This window comes from Acinonyx jubatus, chromosome C1, assembly GCF_027475565.1.
Source record: "Acinonyx jubatus isolate Ajub_Pintada_27869175 chromosome C1, VMU_Ajub_asm_v1.0, whole genome shotgun sequence".
NCBI lineage: Eukaryota > Metazoa > Chordata > Mammalia > Carnivora > Felidae > Acinonyx > Acinonyx jubatus.
Genome location: NC_069381.1, coordinates 214,065,045 through 214,082,025, shown reverse-complemented (window position 1 = coordinate 214,082,025; position 16,981 = coordinate 214,065,045). Strand labels below are relative to the sequence as shown.

Below are 16,981 nucleotides of genomic sequence, written 5' to 3'. Positions count from 1 at the left end.
ATGTTGGAAGAACTGAAGGTTACTGCGGGGGAGACTTGCCAACAATGCTTACTGTGCAACCCCCTCCATCTCTACAACTTTCTGCAGCAGCCCTGTCTGCCAAAGCTCCCTGTCCCCGCTGGCCTGCTTCAACCCCTCTCTGTCAGGGCGTGATGCCCAGCTCCTGGCGGGTCCCCGGGGAGTCCCCAAGCCCTTGCAGAACATTACCTAAAATGAAAGACCAAAGCAGAAGAGAGACCATCTTCAAGGAGCATAGGATGTTGATGTGAAATAACGTAAAGTTGCCTCTGAGTTTCCTAAAAGCTGGAGTGGGGAAGCAGGTAAACACATCATAAACCGCTAATTAGCAACACGCCTTGGCCATGGGCGGGGCAAGTCATAAAATGAGGGAAGGGTCTGGAGCAGAGGTAGTATCTGTCTTTCTAGATGTGCCCACCAGCCTGTCCCCACAGCCGCCCGCAGGGAACCTGCCTTTAGTTGATGCCCTTTTGTTTCAAAGGACAAGTTTGGCCGTCGATGTCAGGACTCTGCAGTCAGCCCAAAGTAACCCGGTGAATTCCATCGGCTTTAGGGCTCTAATAATAACTATTTGAGAACGTTGCAAGATGGGAATATAATTGCTTTTATTAGTAATTAGATGACATCACGGCTGGGAAGCTTTTATTTTGAGAGTGAAGCTACTCATGATGAAAAGTAAAATTATCTTTGGTCTCTTCTAGCCCCTCCTCGATGGCTTATAATTCTGACGTCTTGCAGAACATACGAACTATGGCCACCATGTAAACGTGAACTTTTTTAATACTACTCGCTTTGCAAATATACTTAGCCTGAACTCTGCATCCGAAGCCAAGATGGCCCGGCTCTGTAATTAGTAATGAATTCCTGTCTGTCTTCCGTCAATTATTTTCTCTCTGGTTATTATTTGACAAAAGCCGTGTGTCCGACAGGTGTCCTGTCTGACCTTTCTCATCAGAGCCCATGACGGGAGCATTCCACCATGATGGATGGGGAAGGGGATGAAGGGACTGCTTTTGGAGTGTGCAGAAAATCAGAAGATAAATTTCAGCCTGGAATGAAGAGAATCCCCACTGCTCTGGACAGTAGGGGCATCGTGAGGCTAACCATGATTTATCCTGCCAAAAACAGGACCTCATATGCTATCACAGAGGAGCAGAGAAAGCGAAAACCCCAGCATCCTCTTCTCAACGGATGGTCACGATAGGAGTTGATGTGAAGACACAAAAGAGGCAGTCACAGGTCATCTGACACCTTGTGAAGTCATGCCTTGCTTACTTACCTCTCTATATTTCTTTAGAAATGTTTGTCCTATATAGGGCCGTCTTATCAAAAACTATATTAAAAGAAAATACCATTTCAGAGGCACCTGGATGGCTCAGTCGGTTGAGGGTCCAACTCTTGATTTCAGCTCAGGTCACGATCCCAGGGTTGTGAGATCAAGCCCGGTGTCGGGCTCCATGCTGAGCCTTGTAGCCTGCCTAAGATTCTCCCTCTCTTTTCCTCTGCCCCTCTCCCCCTCACTCTCTCTCTAAAATAAACTAAAAATGTTTTAATAAATAAATAAAAGAAATTGACATTTCAGAGAATGTCCAACTCTAGAGGCTAAGGGATAAAATAGTGACAAAATGCATGATCTCTTGACACTAACATCAGTATTCTAGATCACAATAATAGTCATGGTGAAAAGTTACACAGGATAAATTTCCAATTTTTTCCCCTCAGAACAATGTTCGGAATGTATTATTCGCTGTATTAATGTGCTGAAAACCTTTACGTTTTCAGTTTCAGGAGAGGAACTTTGGCACAGCCTGTGCCGTAAAACGGTCGCTGTCTCAAACTCAACATACACCCAAAGGGGGAGAAGGCAAATCGTCAAGACTCTTCATTGAAATCCAAAATGGCACAACTCATCTTTAAAATCCAACCAGGAAAGAAAGGAGTCACAGAACGTATTTCCGGGGAAAAAATAAAAAGTCACAGAGGATGGCTGTGTGACAGGGACATGCAGTGGATGTGCCATTAGGGGTGGGGTTGAGCCTGGCCTGTCAAGGCCGCCTGGGGTCCTCAGGGGCAGACACAGCAGAACAGCTGAGTGGGTTCCAGAAGGAGAAGGGCCCTGGAGCCATAGGATGGCGGCCCCCACAAGGGTTGGCCTGGGGGTCAGGGCAACGGACTTCAGACAGGTCAACTGACCCCTCCAGCCGTGGGGGTCTGCCGAGCTGCAGAACTGGGGGCAGGACATTCTGGGGCGGCAACCTGGAGGCTGAGGCCGAATGGCGGGCATCTGCTGGGCAAACAGCAGAGCCTGGATGGAAGGGAGGTACGGGTCCGAGGAGGAAATGATCCTGGCGTCTGCTGCGCCTGCTGGCTTAGCTGTCCTCCGGCTTCCATCAGGAGTCCGGGCCCTGTGTGTATAGCCTGCTTGCTAGGGTGTGTGTGTGTGTGTATTCGTTTCCTGTGGCTGTTGTAACAAATTACCGCAAACCCGTGGCTTAAGACAACAGAAACTCTCACAGTTTTGGAGGCCAGAGTGTGTGGTGGAGGTGACTGCAGGGCCACATACACAGGCTCTGGGTGGGGGACCTTTCTACTCTTCCAGCTTCTGGTGGCCTCAGGCATCCCTCCAAGCTATCATCCTCTTTGTGACTCTTACTTGTCACTGGATTTAGGGCCTACCAGAGAGACTAAGATGATCTCTTCACCTCAAAGACTTCACTTAAATTTTGTATATCTTATTTAATTTTTTCTTTTCTTTTCTTTCTTTTCTTTTATTTTATAATTTTGTCTATTTTATATGTGTGTGTGTGTGTGTGTGTGTGCGTGTGTGTATATTTTAAAGTAGGCTCCAATCCCAGCGTGGAGCCCAACGTGGGGCTTGAACTCACAACCCTGAGATCAAGACCTGAGCTGAGGTCAACAGTCAGATGCTTAACCGACGGAGCCACCCAGGCGCCTCTCTTACACTTTTTATTGAAGTAATACTCACAGACACTTATGATTAAAGAGTGGACATACCTTGTGGAGGCCGCCATTCAACCCATACGCCTGTTTAGCCCTTATTTTCATGAAACCTTTCACTCTTCTTTCTTATGGATGTCAACGTCAGCTGCAGGCTCCTGTTCAGGAGGACTGGCAGGCCCCGGGGGGCTGGGAGGTGTCATTCAAGAGACCAAGTCGCTCCGGGGACCATGGGAGCATCCGGACACGTGATGACCTTCACCTGGGCTTCTCAGAGGAGGGCCCAGAGAGAAGATGTTAGGTGCTTACATGAGATTCCGAGCAGGCAACCACTAGGAGCTTAATTAATGTGTTCTCGGCAGCTAACTAGTTGGACTATAGTATCCTAAACTGATGGAACCGTAGAAAACAAATGAGGCCCCAAGATCCAAGGAATCCTGAGGAAGCCAGCCCAGAACACTTCCAAGACTGTTTTCTCTCATATTTTGAACAGATTCCTCTCTGTTTTAACACACAAAAAAGCACACTGCTGGGTCAGGCTTGGGCTTTTTCTTGGAAAGGGCATGATCCAAGCAAACCCTGAGGCCCATTGCGAAACACTGCTGACCGAGCGGTCGTGACTCAGCACTCCCAGGCAAAGCCGGGGCACTAAGACCGCCCTTCCTCCGGCTGGAAACACACTTCTTTGAAATCAAGCCCATTTGTCATCCCACTGGCTGTTTTTCCTTCACTGCGCCACTCAGGTTCAAATGACCCCTCAGAAGGCCCAGGGCCGGCCAGCCGGCCAACACGAAAACATCCCTCTCTGGAGGGAAGGAGGTGCCCCACATCTGGGAGAAAAGCAGATGTGAGTGCAGAACAGGGGCTCTGGTGTGGCTCAGCCTCACTCGGCAAGAATGTGCATGGCCCAAGCATTGAGTCACTCCTCCGGCCTTGTTTTTCTGAACCTCAGAAACATTTTGGAAGCCACTGAACCGCCCCTCCCCTGGAAAGAGCTCTGATGGACGTCATTCTGGTCGGGTGGTTCTCCAACAAACACATGTGTCAGAAGACTCCGTGAACCTTCTAAAAAGTACATGTGTTCGGGCCCCACCCGGACCTGCGGAAGGAGAACCCCCCGGTAGTGGGAGCCGGCCGTGTGTTTGGTGGTTTTGATTTTCGTGCTGTTTTGATGTTCCACAAGTAACTCAGATGTTTGCCACTTGCTAAGAAGCATTGAGTCCTCCGACGCGAAGTGACCATTAGGACACGGAGTCCCCCTGCAGTCAACTGCTTTGCCCCAAGGATACACGATGAGCTCACAAAGACCCCAATCCCTAACTCCCCAAGTACTGACGTGCCCACAGCCCTTTTGGGGGAGAGTCAACACCAAGGTGTCTGGGAATTCAGAATCCCTGATTCATCCTGGCACAAAGATCCAAGCCCCGTGGAGGAAGCGAAGAGACGATGCTGTTTGGAAACGAGAAAAGCACAACCAGCTGACACGTGAGGGCGGTTTATGAGGCAGAAGCCCACCCGTTGAGAATTAGTTGTGGCCTGGCCAGGAGGACACAGATACACCAGTAAAATCTCCTTCCGTAGATTTCAGGGATCTGAGGGGCAGGTTAGGGGACAGCTGAATACAGCAGATTCTTCCACCCACCAGAGCTGGAGCAGAAGAAGGAGCAGGAAAATGACCTAGACCCTCTCAATTAGGCAGGATTACAGGGCAGCACAGGGCATGCAGAGTTCCGGCAGGTTCCAGCCAGGGGTTGGGACCCTCACCAGTCACCAGACCTCCCAGCTGATGGGGACGGAGGAAGCCCCAGGACTCCAGCAGGCTAAAGGCTCAGCCTTGGGAGCCCCATTCCCGGGGCGACCACAGATGTGAGCACACCAGCAAATAGAAACCAGAATGGAACAGCCCCATCTACTGAGGCTACACTCACTATCCTCAGTCGTCCCAGCACAATGCCTCTTACAAAGGTTGCATTTTTTTGCCCCAGGATCCCATGAAGCTTCTTTCACTGCATTTTTACTGTTTTTATTTTATTTTTTTTACTTTATTTTATTTTACAACAGCTCCCCATCTACCACCCTTTGAGTTGTTTATTTTGCATGACATTGAACAGAGCCTAGGCTGGTTGTCCTGCAGGATGTCTGGCATTGCTTTGCCTGATCATTTCCTCTTTATTAACATTTGGGGAAGAATGACACCCAGGTGTTGTTGCCACACATAGTTACTGTTTTGATAGACGGTCTGTCCACCAGGAGCCCCTCCTTGCCAGCTCTTGTGTCATTTTACGTGTTCCTCCAGCCCATACATGACACCCTGGTTTCCAAAGTTAGATGTTCCAGGTGCAATTTGTGGCTCCCTACAGGCATCAGCTGTCTCTCCAAAAGCCCTAGTTCCCTTTAGTGAAGAATGGTATTTAGGAACCAAAGTTTGGGCACTAGGTGTGCCCACCATAACTGGGATGTCACTGCACCTTAGCACTGTTGGTGATAGGTAATACATAAGTACATATTCCACTCTGATTCCTTTGACTCAACCCGACACCAAAGACTCCTCCCCACCTCCCCCATTCCGTTTTTGTGGCTCCTTCTTCCACAGTGAGAGCCCTGGACCCGGCAAGAGGATACAGACACTTACTCCATCTATCCTACGATACTTGGAAAATATTTGAAAAGTGAAATAATGACAGCAGCCATGCCATTATCAAGAACAAATCTAGTTAGCAAAGTTCAAAGTTATTTGCATTAAGATTTCTCTTGTGCTGTTAGAATGATCGGTTTGTCACACAACTAAATTAACTTATGTTTTTAATACCGGAGTTTGCTTTTTTTTTTTTACCATTTTGTATTAAACTCTATTTCTTAACATTAGAATATATACGGTGCAAAAATCACAATTATATATAAAATTATACCCAAGTCACTTATCTTCAACCCTTCTCTCTACCCCATTCTTACCCAGTCCCCAAAGGTCACCACTTTGACTAACCTCTACATTATCATTTCTGTGTCTCTTTTTGCAGAAATATGCAAATACGATCATATATTTTTATTCCTCCTTCCCAACAGTCTTAACGAAATGTCCCCACTTAATCTGGAAATTGTATCATATTAACTCTTAAAGGTCTGCCCCATTATTAATTTTACCCATCACGTTATTCAATTAATTGTCAAGCCACCCCACGTCGTTGCCTCCCTCATGCAAAATTTCCACAAAACATCAACTGGGAAGGACAACGTGGGGCTCGATGAGGTTGTGGAAAGAGGAGGTTAGAAGGGAGACTAGAGACTAGAGGCAGGTCAGGTCCGGATAGTAACATGACGTCTACCTGTGATAGAATCCAATACAGCATCCCTTCTCTGTGGAAAGATGGTTTCAGCAGGACAAAAAGGAGAAGGAGTCCCATAATGTCCAAGAAACAGGGTTTTCTACAGACTCAGACACTGTCCAGACAGTTGCCGGAAGTGAGTAGCAGGGTTCCATGGGCTGTGCCAAAGACATGGTCTTACTCAGAAGATTCATCAATGCATAAGGGGCAATGTGTATCAGATAAAGAAAGTCTGTTTTGCAAATGGGAACGTTAAAGCATTTGTGCAGGACTGCACACACCTGTGGCACAGTGACAGGTGAAATGACAGTTACAAATCAGTCTTGTCCTCAAGAGCAGGGATTCTCAACTCGGGTTATCTGGGAACCCTCTGAAATCCCTTGCAAAATGTCCGAGTAGATTTCAGTGGGGGGAAGTATGCAGAGTTTTCGTCGGGTTTTGAAAGGAGTTTGTGACTCAAAACATTTTAAAAGTTCAGAAACACTGGTGTGGGGGCCAGGAAACTAATGGGGGAGCAGATGGCTGTGGTCATCGGACTGAGTGTACTTAGCCAATGCAATCAGTGAAAATGACCTTCCTGGGCTTCATCGGTAATAACCTCGGATGCTCTTGGCATACATTATTTCCTGCATCCTTGTAACAGTGCTTTTAATGAGCCGTGCCCCAGAGGGATCAATAACAATCCCAAGGCCATGACATTGGCAAATGGTAAAGCTGGGATTCGAGCCCACACCTGCCTTATTCCAGAAGCCACAGGCTGAAGCCAGCATCGAACGGCTTTTCACCAGTCTGGCCACTGCTGATGCACCATATCTAGTCCCGTGGACCCTACTTAGAGACTACGTGGGAACATAGCCAGAGTAGGGCTACCGCATGGTCGTGGGCACCCACAACCTCATCACTGCAAAGCCAATCAGGGCTCTTTCAGACTATTCTCACAACTTTGGCCAGCCATGGCTCCCGCAGCCTCCCCCCACCAGCGTCTACATCACCGGGCTTGAGCGTGCAAAGGAGGCTGCTCAGTCCTCAGCTCACCTGAGCCCAGACTGGGGCTCTGCTACAGCCCTGCTCTGGCAAGCTCCAGCCCCTCCTGTGACCAAGTCACCACCTTTACCCACCTCTGCAAACTGGGTCCCCATAGAGGTCTGCATTCTGCTTCCTTTGCCCTGTGCCCAAGGCATCTGCCTGGACCTTACTTCTGCCTGCTGGCTCATTCCCAGGAAGCTGCCAGCCTCAGCCTCTCCATCTGCTGGCCCGGATTCCAACCCTGGTCCAGAGTTGCTATTGTACACGCACCCTCTCCAGCATCGACTCCATCGGACCACCCTGCCCTCTGGACATGCCATGGTTTCTTCCAGATGGAACAGCTCCCAGAGCCTCCAGCTGGGTCTGCCGTTCTCAACAGCACTTCAGATTTGTCTTTAGATGCATAATGTCCTTAAAGGCTATGACATGAGCCCTTCTTACAATCGAGAAATTAATGCCAAAAGCTAAATTAGAGTTTAGTATTATTTTTACGTCATTCTAAAAACTTTGTGTGATACACCTGCGTTGTTAAAAGTGCTCTATCCTACAGAGGAGATGCCCAGCGGGTCCGGAATACCTTGTGAGTACTGATGTTGATAGGTAAATAAACATTATGGAGACTGAGGCATCCAGTGGGAACACAATTAATAATAAATGGAAAGAATCCACTTACTTAAAATTATAGCAAAATGTTCTAATTCCACTTTCCTTTGACTGTATTTTTCTCGTAACTGGTCTTTTGCCATGGCTTCTCTCTAGAGGGAAGTTAGGAATATTTTCCAATATTTAATAAGGAATCATCCCCTTCTTAAGGACATCCTTGTGTTTCAAATCTGGTGTTTGGCCTCAATTGAACAGATGGGATTTTCCGTTAGATTTTTGAGAGAGACCTTGGAATCCCGAAATTCTACCTCTTCCAATAACACTGCCATTCAGCTAGTTGGTTGGCAAACACATTTATAGCACTTAGCAAGTGCCAGGCACAGTTCTAAACACTACAAATGTTAGCTCCTATGGCAGACACCCCTACGTACAAAAGCATAACCTTGTAGAGTTAAGTCCATGAAGATGAGGCTCTATGTATAATCGAAAATTTTCTAGAAGTAAAATTTGCTTTTAATTTTATGCTATCCAGGCCAAAGTGTAGGGGTGTGTGTGTGTGTGTGTGTGTGTGTGTGTGTAATGCTACATGAGAAGTTAACAGGATGGGAGAGGGGTGAGTGAGAAGTGACTGCTAATGGCTTTCTATTTGGGGTGATGAGAACATTCTGGAATCAGAATAGTGCTGTGTGCACAGCTTTGTGAATATTCAAAAAACCCCACTGATTTGTACACTTTGAAAGGGTAAATTGTACAGCATGTGACTTGTATCTGGATCTTCTCTTACGTTACAGGCTAAGAAGGCAAGAAGAATAACATTTCTCTTGCCTCTTCTCATGTTCTCATTGTCCACACCCCAAACTGGCCACGACGTCTTCCCCTCTCGCCTGGGTCTTAGCTGGAGACAGAGGAAACAATGAAATTGGAGGAAGAGGGAAAAGAAGGTGTGGCAGTGCTGTGGGAGTGACCAGAGTGGCCGTCACCACTTGGGAGTGGAGAACGTGAGCAGAACGTGAACATCCCGCCCCTCCACCTGGCCCCAAGCCACCTCGAAGCTTCTGTGTTCAGCAGCCAGGTGACCACCAAGCCAGGGCCGATGTACCTGTCTGGGTGCCGCTGGGTGCTGGAGTGGGGCAGTGGGGACAGGCAAGGGACAAGAAGATAAGCAAAAAATGTATCCATGCAAGAGGTGCACGATTTTCAGGAAGAGAAAGGCCAGGAGGGAACACCTCGGCACGGGGAGATGTTCCTGAGGCAGAGGCGGAGCTCAGGGTGCAGGGACGTATGGCTTCTGCCGGGGACTCAGGAAAGCTCTCCAAAGCAGATGCATTTGAGCAGGGTCTTGAAGGATGCTTAGAAGTCCACCAGGCCAAGGATGCACCAGAGAATGGGTGTCAGGAATGACCGTGCAAGTAGAACATAAATGCATCATGGCGGCAGAGGCCAGGAAGGACCAACAGAGAAGGCCCTGCGCGCCATACTGAGAAGGGGACCCAGCAAAACGCTTTCGGAAGGTGACAAAAGACGGTGCACTGTGCCTGAGAGCAGCCACGCTGGCGGTGAACAGATGCTGGACCTGGGGAGGAGGGAACAAGACACCAAGAGAAGAGGATTCAGCCCGGGTCACTCCCAGGGCCTCTGGCTTCATGATAGGAATTGCATTTTAGAAAAGTCGAGTCTTCTGTGGCTGTGGAGAATCCTGGGTCATGCACGGGTCTGGAGCTCAGGAGACAGGACAGTCTGCACAGACATGGTGGGGCTTCCAGGACACAGAGGCTGTGGCCGAGAGAGCAGGAGGAGAGCTCAGGACGGACAGAGCCACTGGGGGCAGGGAGAAGAGCAGAGTCCATCAGGAAGCCGGAGAGAAAGAGAAGGAATGCACACAGGCAATGAGAAGAGGGGAGGAAATGGAGGGGAGGACGTGTCTAGAGAGGTGCGCACCAAGAAATGTGGGGCTCGAAGGAGGCTTGTCAGACATGGCCGCGAGGAGGCCGCTTCTGGGCCGAATGCCATGCCCAGTGCTAAAACCAGATCACCCCACACGCTCCCCGGATACACGGCGATTTCTCCTGGAGGAAGGGCTAGGCTTCTGCGTCCTAAACAAAAACGATGAGGCCCAGACAGATCCGTCGCTTGTCAGACACCAGGTCCTCCTGACACGCAGGCTCCCTTGACCCCGCCTGCCTCGCCAAGAGCAGACACTCCTGAGCCAAGCCTGTGCTCACGGCAACGAGTAAGTCTCTCACAGACAGCCCTCTGCACAGGCCTGACAGTGGTCCCCAGCACACTCCCAGAAAGTGCCTTCTGGAAGCCTTTTTGAAATGCAGGGTTTTCGGAGTGTGGCAGAAAGGTCTGTCGAGAAAAGAAGAAAGGAGCCATCACATGAGAATGAGAACTCTATGTGCTTACGTGATACGGATAACGTAGCCATATCCTAGTGCCTCCCCACTGAGCCCCGGTGGTCGTGGACTCCGTGCCGCTCTGGCCCGCATTCTAATGTTTCTGGGCTCCCGTGATACTGGGCCACCTGCACCGAAATCAACGTCATTCACTATGTGAACAAACTGGTCAGACTTTGATCTGAAGCCTTGACCTGATACCCATTTAAATTCGTTCTTTGTTTGAAGGTTTCTACAAGGCTCGAAACTGCCAGAGAATTTTTCAAAATGAAGGTTGCGGCGCCCGGGTGGCTCCGTCGGTGGAGCGTCCGACTTCGGCTCAGGTCATGATCTCGCGGTTGGTGGGTTCGAGCCCCACGTCGGGTTCTGTGCTGACGGCTCGGAGCCTGGAGCCTGCTCTGGATTCTGTGTCTCCCTCTCTCTCTGCCCCTAACCCCTCAAATATAAATAAACATTTAAAAAAATATTTTTAAGTCTACAAAGTGGAGGTTTCTTACTTGCCCTGTGGGCTCAGGAGCAATACAGGTCCTTTCTCTCTCTTCTGATGTCCAGTCAGTGTCTGTCCTGCTGAAGGTGAGGGTCGTCTATGTCCCCTCCGGAGCCCTCTGAACCAGCATCCCCTGATGGAACAGACCACGGCCTCTGCTTTCTGTGTGAAGGCATTACCCACCCCTGACTTGCTTCCAGAGAGCTCCTGTGACCTGAGCTGATGGTCAACTTCACCCAGGCTACTCCCATAGCTCTCAAAGACTCCCAGAAAGCATTTGAAATCCAGAAGATCTTGATTCGGTTAGTCTGGTGGGACTCAGGAGGCCACAGTTTTGTGTTTTTTTCCTAAATATAATTTATTGTCAAATTAGCTAACATACAGGATACACAGCATACTCTTGGCTTTGGGAGTAGATTCCTATGATTCACCACTTCCAGACAACACTCAGTGCTCATCCCAACAAGTGGCCTCCTCAATGCCTGTCACCCCATTTCCCCTCCCCTCCCGCCCCCCATCAAGCCTCAGTTTGTTCTCCATATTTAAGAGTCTCATATGGTTTGCTCCCTCTCTGTTTGAAACTATTTTTCTCCCTCCTTTCCCTCATGGTCCAGAATTGGACCCACAAATGTATGGCCAACTAATCTTTGACAAAGAGGAAAGAGTATCCAATGGAAACAAAGACAGTCTCGGACAACAACATGCAGAAGAATGAAACTGGACCACTTTGTTACACCAGACACAAAAATAAACTCAAGATGGATGAAAGACCTAAATGTGAGACTGGAAACCATCAAAACCCTCGAGGAGAAAACAAGCAACAACCTCTTTGACCTTGGCCGCAGCAACCTCCTATTCGACATGTCTCCAAAGACAAGAGAAATAAAAGCAAAAATGAACTATTGGGACCTCATGAAAATAAAAAGCTTCTGCACAGCAAAGGAAACCATCAACAAAACTAAAAAGCAACTGACGGAATGGGAGAAGATATTTTGCAAGAGACATATCGGATGAAGGGCTAGTGTCCAAAACCTATAAAGAACTTACCAAACTCAACACCCGAAAAACAAATAATCCCATGAAGAAATGGGAAGAACACATGAATAGACACTTCTCCAGAGAAGACATCCAGATGGCCAACAGACACATGAAAAGATGCTCCACATCGCTCATCATGAGGGAAACACAAATCAAAGCCACACTGAGATACCACCACACACTAGTCAGAGTGGCTACAATTAACAACTCAGGAAACAACAGATGCTGGCAAGGATGTGGAGAGACGGAAACCCTCTCGCACTGTTGGTGGGAATGCAAACTGGTGCAGCCGCTCTGGAAAACAGTGTGGAGGTTCCCCCCAAAATTAAAAATAGAACTACCCTATGACCCAGCAATAGCACTGCTGGGAATTTCCCCAAGGGATACAGGAGTGTTGATTCATTGGGGCACATGTACCCCAATGTTTATAGCAGCACTATCAGTAATAGCCAAATTATGGAAAGAGCCCAAATGTCCATCAACTGACGAATGGATAAAGAAGATGTGGTTTATCTATGCAATGGAATACTACTTGGCAATGAGAAAGAATGAAATCTGGCCATTTGTAGCAAGGTGGATGGAACTGGAGAGTGTTATGCTAAGTGAAATAAGTCAGAGAAGACAGATACCGTGTTTTCACTTGTGTGTGGAATTTAAGAAACTTCTCAGGAGTCCACAGTTTTTAAAATGCCCCATTTGTCCAGCCAGGTCATGCTCTGATAAAAGGTGCCCGGGAAAAGTCATTCTGACTCCAACCATGACCTTAGCACATCACTCTAGCACATTAGCAAGACAGAAGCTGATGTCAAGGTGTCGGCGTGGTGTATTGTTTCAAGCTGCCTGCTGGCTTGGGGGATGAATTAATTACTGTATGAACTTACAGACACCCCAGTTCATCCCACAAAAGAGTTGACATGATTTATCAAATGCCCCCCCAAAGTTTTTACAGTAAAAGAGTAAAATAGTGAAGAACTGAAAATAATTTTCTCCTTCCTGGCTCAGGTCTGCTGACTGGTTCATATTACCCAGAGTCCAAGCCAGCAACGTCCCCGAGGGGAAAGCCAGAGGGGAGCCCCCAGTCACTCAGTAAGGCCCCAGGCAGGGGGCAAAGCACTTGCTTGGGAGCAGAGCGGAGGGAAGACTAAAAACTAATAATAATAGCCAGGAGGCTTGAGGCCCTGCACCAGAGGTACTGTCTCACATCATCTTATCAAACACCATCCAGATGGGGGATGGGACAGTGTGTATTAGTTTCTGGCAGCCGCTATAACAAAGCAGCATAAATGGTGTGGATTCACACAACAGCGTTTTGTGTTTTTTTTTTTCCCCCTCTCTCAGTTCTGGAGGCCAGAAGTCCAAAATCTTGGACTCTGTTGGCAGAACTGTGCTCTCCCTAAAGACTCTCGGGCAGAGGGGTGCCTGGGTGGCTCAGTCGGTTAAGTGTCTGACTTTGGCTCAGGTCACGATCTCGCAGTTTGTGAGTTCGAGCCCCACGTCGGGCTCTGTGCTGACAGCTCGGAGCCTGGAGCCTGCTTCGGATTCTGTGTCTCCCTCTCTCTCTCTCTGCCCCTCCCCTGCTCCCACTCTGTCCCTCTCTCTTAAAAATAAAACAAACATTAAAAAGAATTTTTTTTAAAGACTCTCGGGCAGAATCCTTCATGTGGCTTCCCAGCACGTGGAGGCTCCCTGGCTTGTGGCCACCTCACGCCTAATCTTCATATCATTTTCTTCTCTGCATGTCTGCTGGTCCTCTCCTCTCCCCATAAAGACACCAGCCTGTGGGTATAGGGCCCACCCTGACCCAGGATAACCTCTTCTCAAGGTCCTGAATTAATTACAACTGCAAAGAACCTAATTCGAAATCAGGCCACATGCACAGGCACCAGGGGTTGAGATACCGACATATTTTTGGTGGGAGTGAGACACGATCCAACCAGCTGCAGGGGTGTTACCGTGCTACCCCTCTTTAGAGACGGAGACGTACGAGGGAAAGTTCAGCAGCTGAGGAGGGCAGGGAACTGATAAGAAACAGAGCACAGAGCAGAGGTGTGTGCAGGGGCCAGTGTGTGTGAGTTGCAGAGGAAGAGAGAGACATCTTTGATCTCTGATTGTATCCCAAAGCAAAACTGAGTACCCAGAGGGGCATTGGTTCTGATCCCTCTAGAACCAGGATGCTCGAACAGACCGTCTAACCCTAGGGCAAGGGCCACCCATAGTGTGACCCACAGCAGGCAGCTGCCCGCCTGTCCCCGATCTGTGCCGTCGACACCGGAGACAGCTGCCCCGAAACGGAAAGACACATTTTCAACAAACACACACTCTGGCTTTTCTTCTCCCGAACGAGCCAGGATGCTAATTAACAAAGACTCACTGGCGAGGGTCTCACCTGCAGCTCACGAGGCAGCCTTAATTTGCGGGGATTGATCATACATCCTCATTTAATGGGAACCATCCCTCAGCTTGCGGGGAATATGTCAGCTGTCACAAGCGCCCAGAGGCTTCGCTTTCCTCCTCCGGTGAGTTGAGCCTGATGCTTGGAGAGAAGGCGCACAAACCAACCTCTGGAAAAATTACAGAAATCGAGGAAGAGACATCTGAGATTCCAGACCACTGATCCCAGACTGAGGGAATTACAGGAGGAGATGTGACAGTGGCGGGATGCCACGTCAGTGCACCCTTGCCACTCGCTTAGAGGAAGGGGTGGGGGGAGGCGGGGAGGACAATACAGAAAGTTAATTAACCTGCCGAAGGGATAATCCCTCACCCGCGTTTCAGAGCCCAGAAGAGAAAGGCGGCAGGGAGGACCCCAGGTTTCTTTCCAAGGGTGGAGGGGAGCACTGGACAGTTTTGGCCCTCGTGCAGAGAGCACTTAGGAGCCATCCCTCCCTGTCCCGATGCTGGCCGTGCGCACGCGACACCAGAGAAATCGGGAGGCCAGCCTGGGGTCGGGGCTCCCGACCCAGCTCACCCCATCACACCAAAACACAGGTTTCCCGTCACTGATTCCCCGGTGGCTGTGGCCAGCTAGGACCGCTTTCTTCCCAAAGCGCTGGGAGGCCACCGGACGGGTGGATACAGATGTCAGCACGGGGACCAGGCTAGGCCGGCTGGGCCGAGGGGCATCAAACAGAACCTAGGATTCAGTTTGAGGGGCGTCGAACAGAACCTAGGATTCAGTTCAAGCGGCACAGCTCCTTCTGCAAAGACGCCCCAGCATGAGGAAGCAGAGAGCCCAGAAGCTGGTTGTTAACATCCTGGAGTCAGACTCCGATCCTACTAATTGAATGTTCCAGAAATGTAAAGACACGGTAATGATATTTATCTACAACCTCTAGTACTGCTGGTGTGGAGCTTGTGAACCCTCCAACACTCGGGCCCCGTGGGCCTCTGCTCCCGCCCCAGGACCCTCCCCCACTCCCACGACGCTCAGATGGACGACCCATACACTCTAGTCTCTGTCCCGGCTCTGGCCGCATGTGTCCAGCTCCACAGACGGACCTGATCCCTTCTGCCTCCCGTCACCTGGAAGCCCATCCCTGGCTGTGGTCCCCAGGGGTATAGCCGCCCTGTCCTCTGTCCTACCCCTCAGGTCTCAGGCTGGCCCGGTGTCCACTTGATCCCCTGTGTGTCTCCCCCTCCTGATGTCTTAACTCATTTGGTCCTTTCCTCCCAATTGTCCCATCCTCACTGAGACCCTCCCCGCCCCTTGTGGAGCCTCTGGCCGTATGCTCCTAACTGCCCCCCCCCGACAGCTGCTTCTGCGAGGGTGGCCGCGTGCCGGCCTGAGCCCCTCCACAGCCCCTGAGCCTACGCGGGTCCCCGCATGACCCGCAGGCCATCCGCAGTCCCACGTGCCCACCGCCACCTCAACACTGTACCCTAACAACGCAAAGCCATGCCAGTCCCGGCCCAGCACCCGCCCTTGTCCTGAGCCCCCTTCACAGCCCCTCTCCCCACCGCCTGCTTGACCAACTTCGTCCTTGAAAACCCTTTCTGATGTCTACAAAGCCTTCTCGGACAGCGCCCGCCCCCCACGGTCAGTTCATCCCTGCCCCCCTTCCTGCCCCTCCCGCTCATATGCCCCCGCACTCATCACCTGCCCTGGTCGTCTGCCAACATCATGGCCGGGAGCTCCTCGAGAGACGCCTGCCTCGCGCCTTTCCGAACCCCAGAGCCCACTGCTCTGCCGGGCATGGATGTGTGTGTGGGCCACAGTCCCCCCGCCCTGCCTCGGGGACACGTCATGTTGATGGCACGCACCTTAGATACGACGTCATAAGAAGGGCACTCCAGCTATGTGGGCTCCCTCCAAACCCCCAGTCGAACCAGCAGACGAACCCAAACGGAGGCCCCGACAGGGGCCTTAAAGTCCTCCCCCAGGCAGAAGAGGACAGGGAGACAATGTCCACAGTGAGCCCGGACCCTGGTCCTGTGGCCAGGATAGGATTTCTGTCCTTTCGGGCCAGCTGGCTGTGAGGACTCTCTGGCATGGGGAGGGGGTAGAGACCACGGAAAGTGTGGCCACCCAGCTGCCTCCTGTCCCCCCCGCCGCTCCCCGAGTCACTGCATGCCACTCCCCGCCCAAAACCGCCCAGTGCTCCTCTCCACCCTTGGAAAGAAACCTGGGGTCCACGCTCTGGTCCGAAAGGCTCTGCTGGGCGTGGCCCTGCGGCTGCTCCGAGTTACGTTCCCTCCCCTCCCTCCTCGCCATGGCCAGCCACGCCGAACCCCCTCCATCCTTCAGGCGCCCCCCACCCTGCCCTGTTGGCCCTCCCTCCCCTGGGCTGGCAGGCCTGTTCCTCTGACTCTCCAGGCCTCCTTTTGAATGCCCCTTGGAGCAGCCGCTCTGCCCACGGGGGACACCGGCGTCCCTCCAATGGCGGGGCTTTGCCACCCTCGGTTATGATGTCCTGCCTGCTGACCGCCAGCCCCACCGAACCCTAGGCCCCGTGCAGGCGGGGATCGCAGATGATCTCAGCAGACCCAGGGCCGGACGGCTCCTGGATGCTTACGGAAGGGGCGAAGGCATGCGGTTATGCGTCAGGGAAAGCCCGTATAGACTCTGGTGCCAGTTACGCAGGGATCTGAAGTGGGACTTTGAGACACGGTATCTACTGCAGAACCTCCTTCCC

General features: G+C 50.7%; 1 long non-coding RNA gene across 1 annotated transcript in view; it reads right to left on the bottom strand.

Annotated features, from left to right (window-relative positions):
* Positions 1 to 16,547, bottom strand: part of LOC106968411 (uncharacterized) — a 28,195-nt gene extending 11,648 nt beyond the window's left edge. Inside the window, exons 1-2 of the long non-coding RNA XR_001429135.3 lie at positions 16,110 to 16,547; positions 14,236 to 14,410 (exon numbers count right to left, since the gene is read on the bottom strand). This is a non-coding gene — a long non-coding RNA (uncharacterized LOC106968411). The remainder of the gene's footprint in view (positions 1 to 14,235; positions 14,411 to 16,109) is intronic.
* Between the last annotated feature and the right edge of the window lie 434 nt (positions 16,548 to 16,981).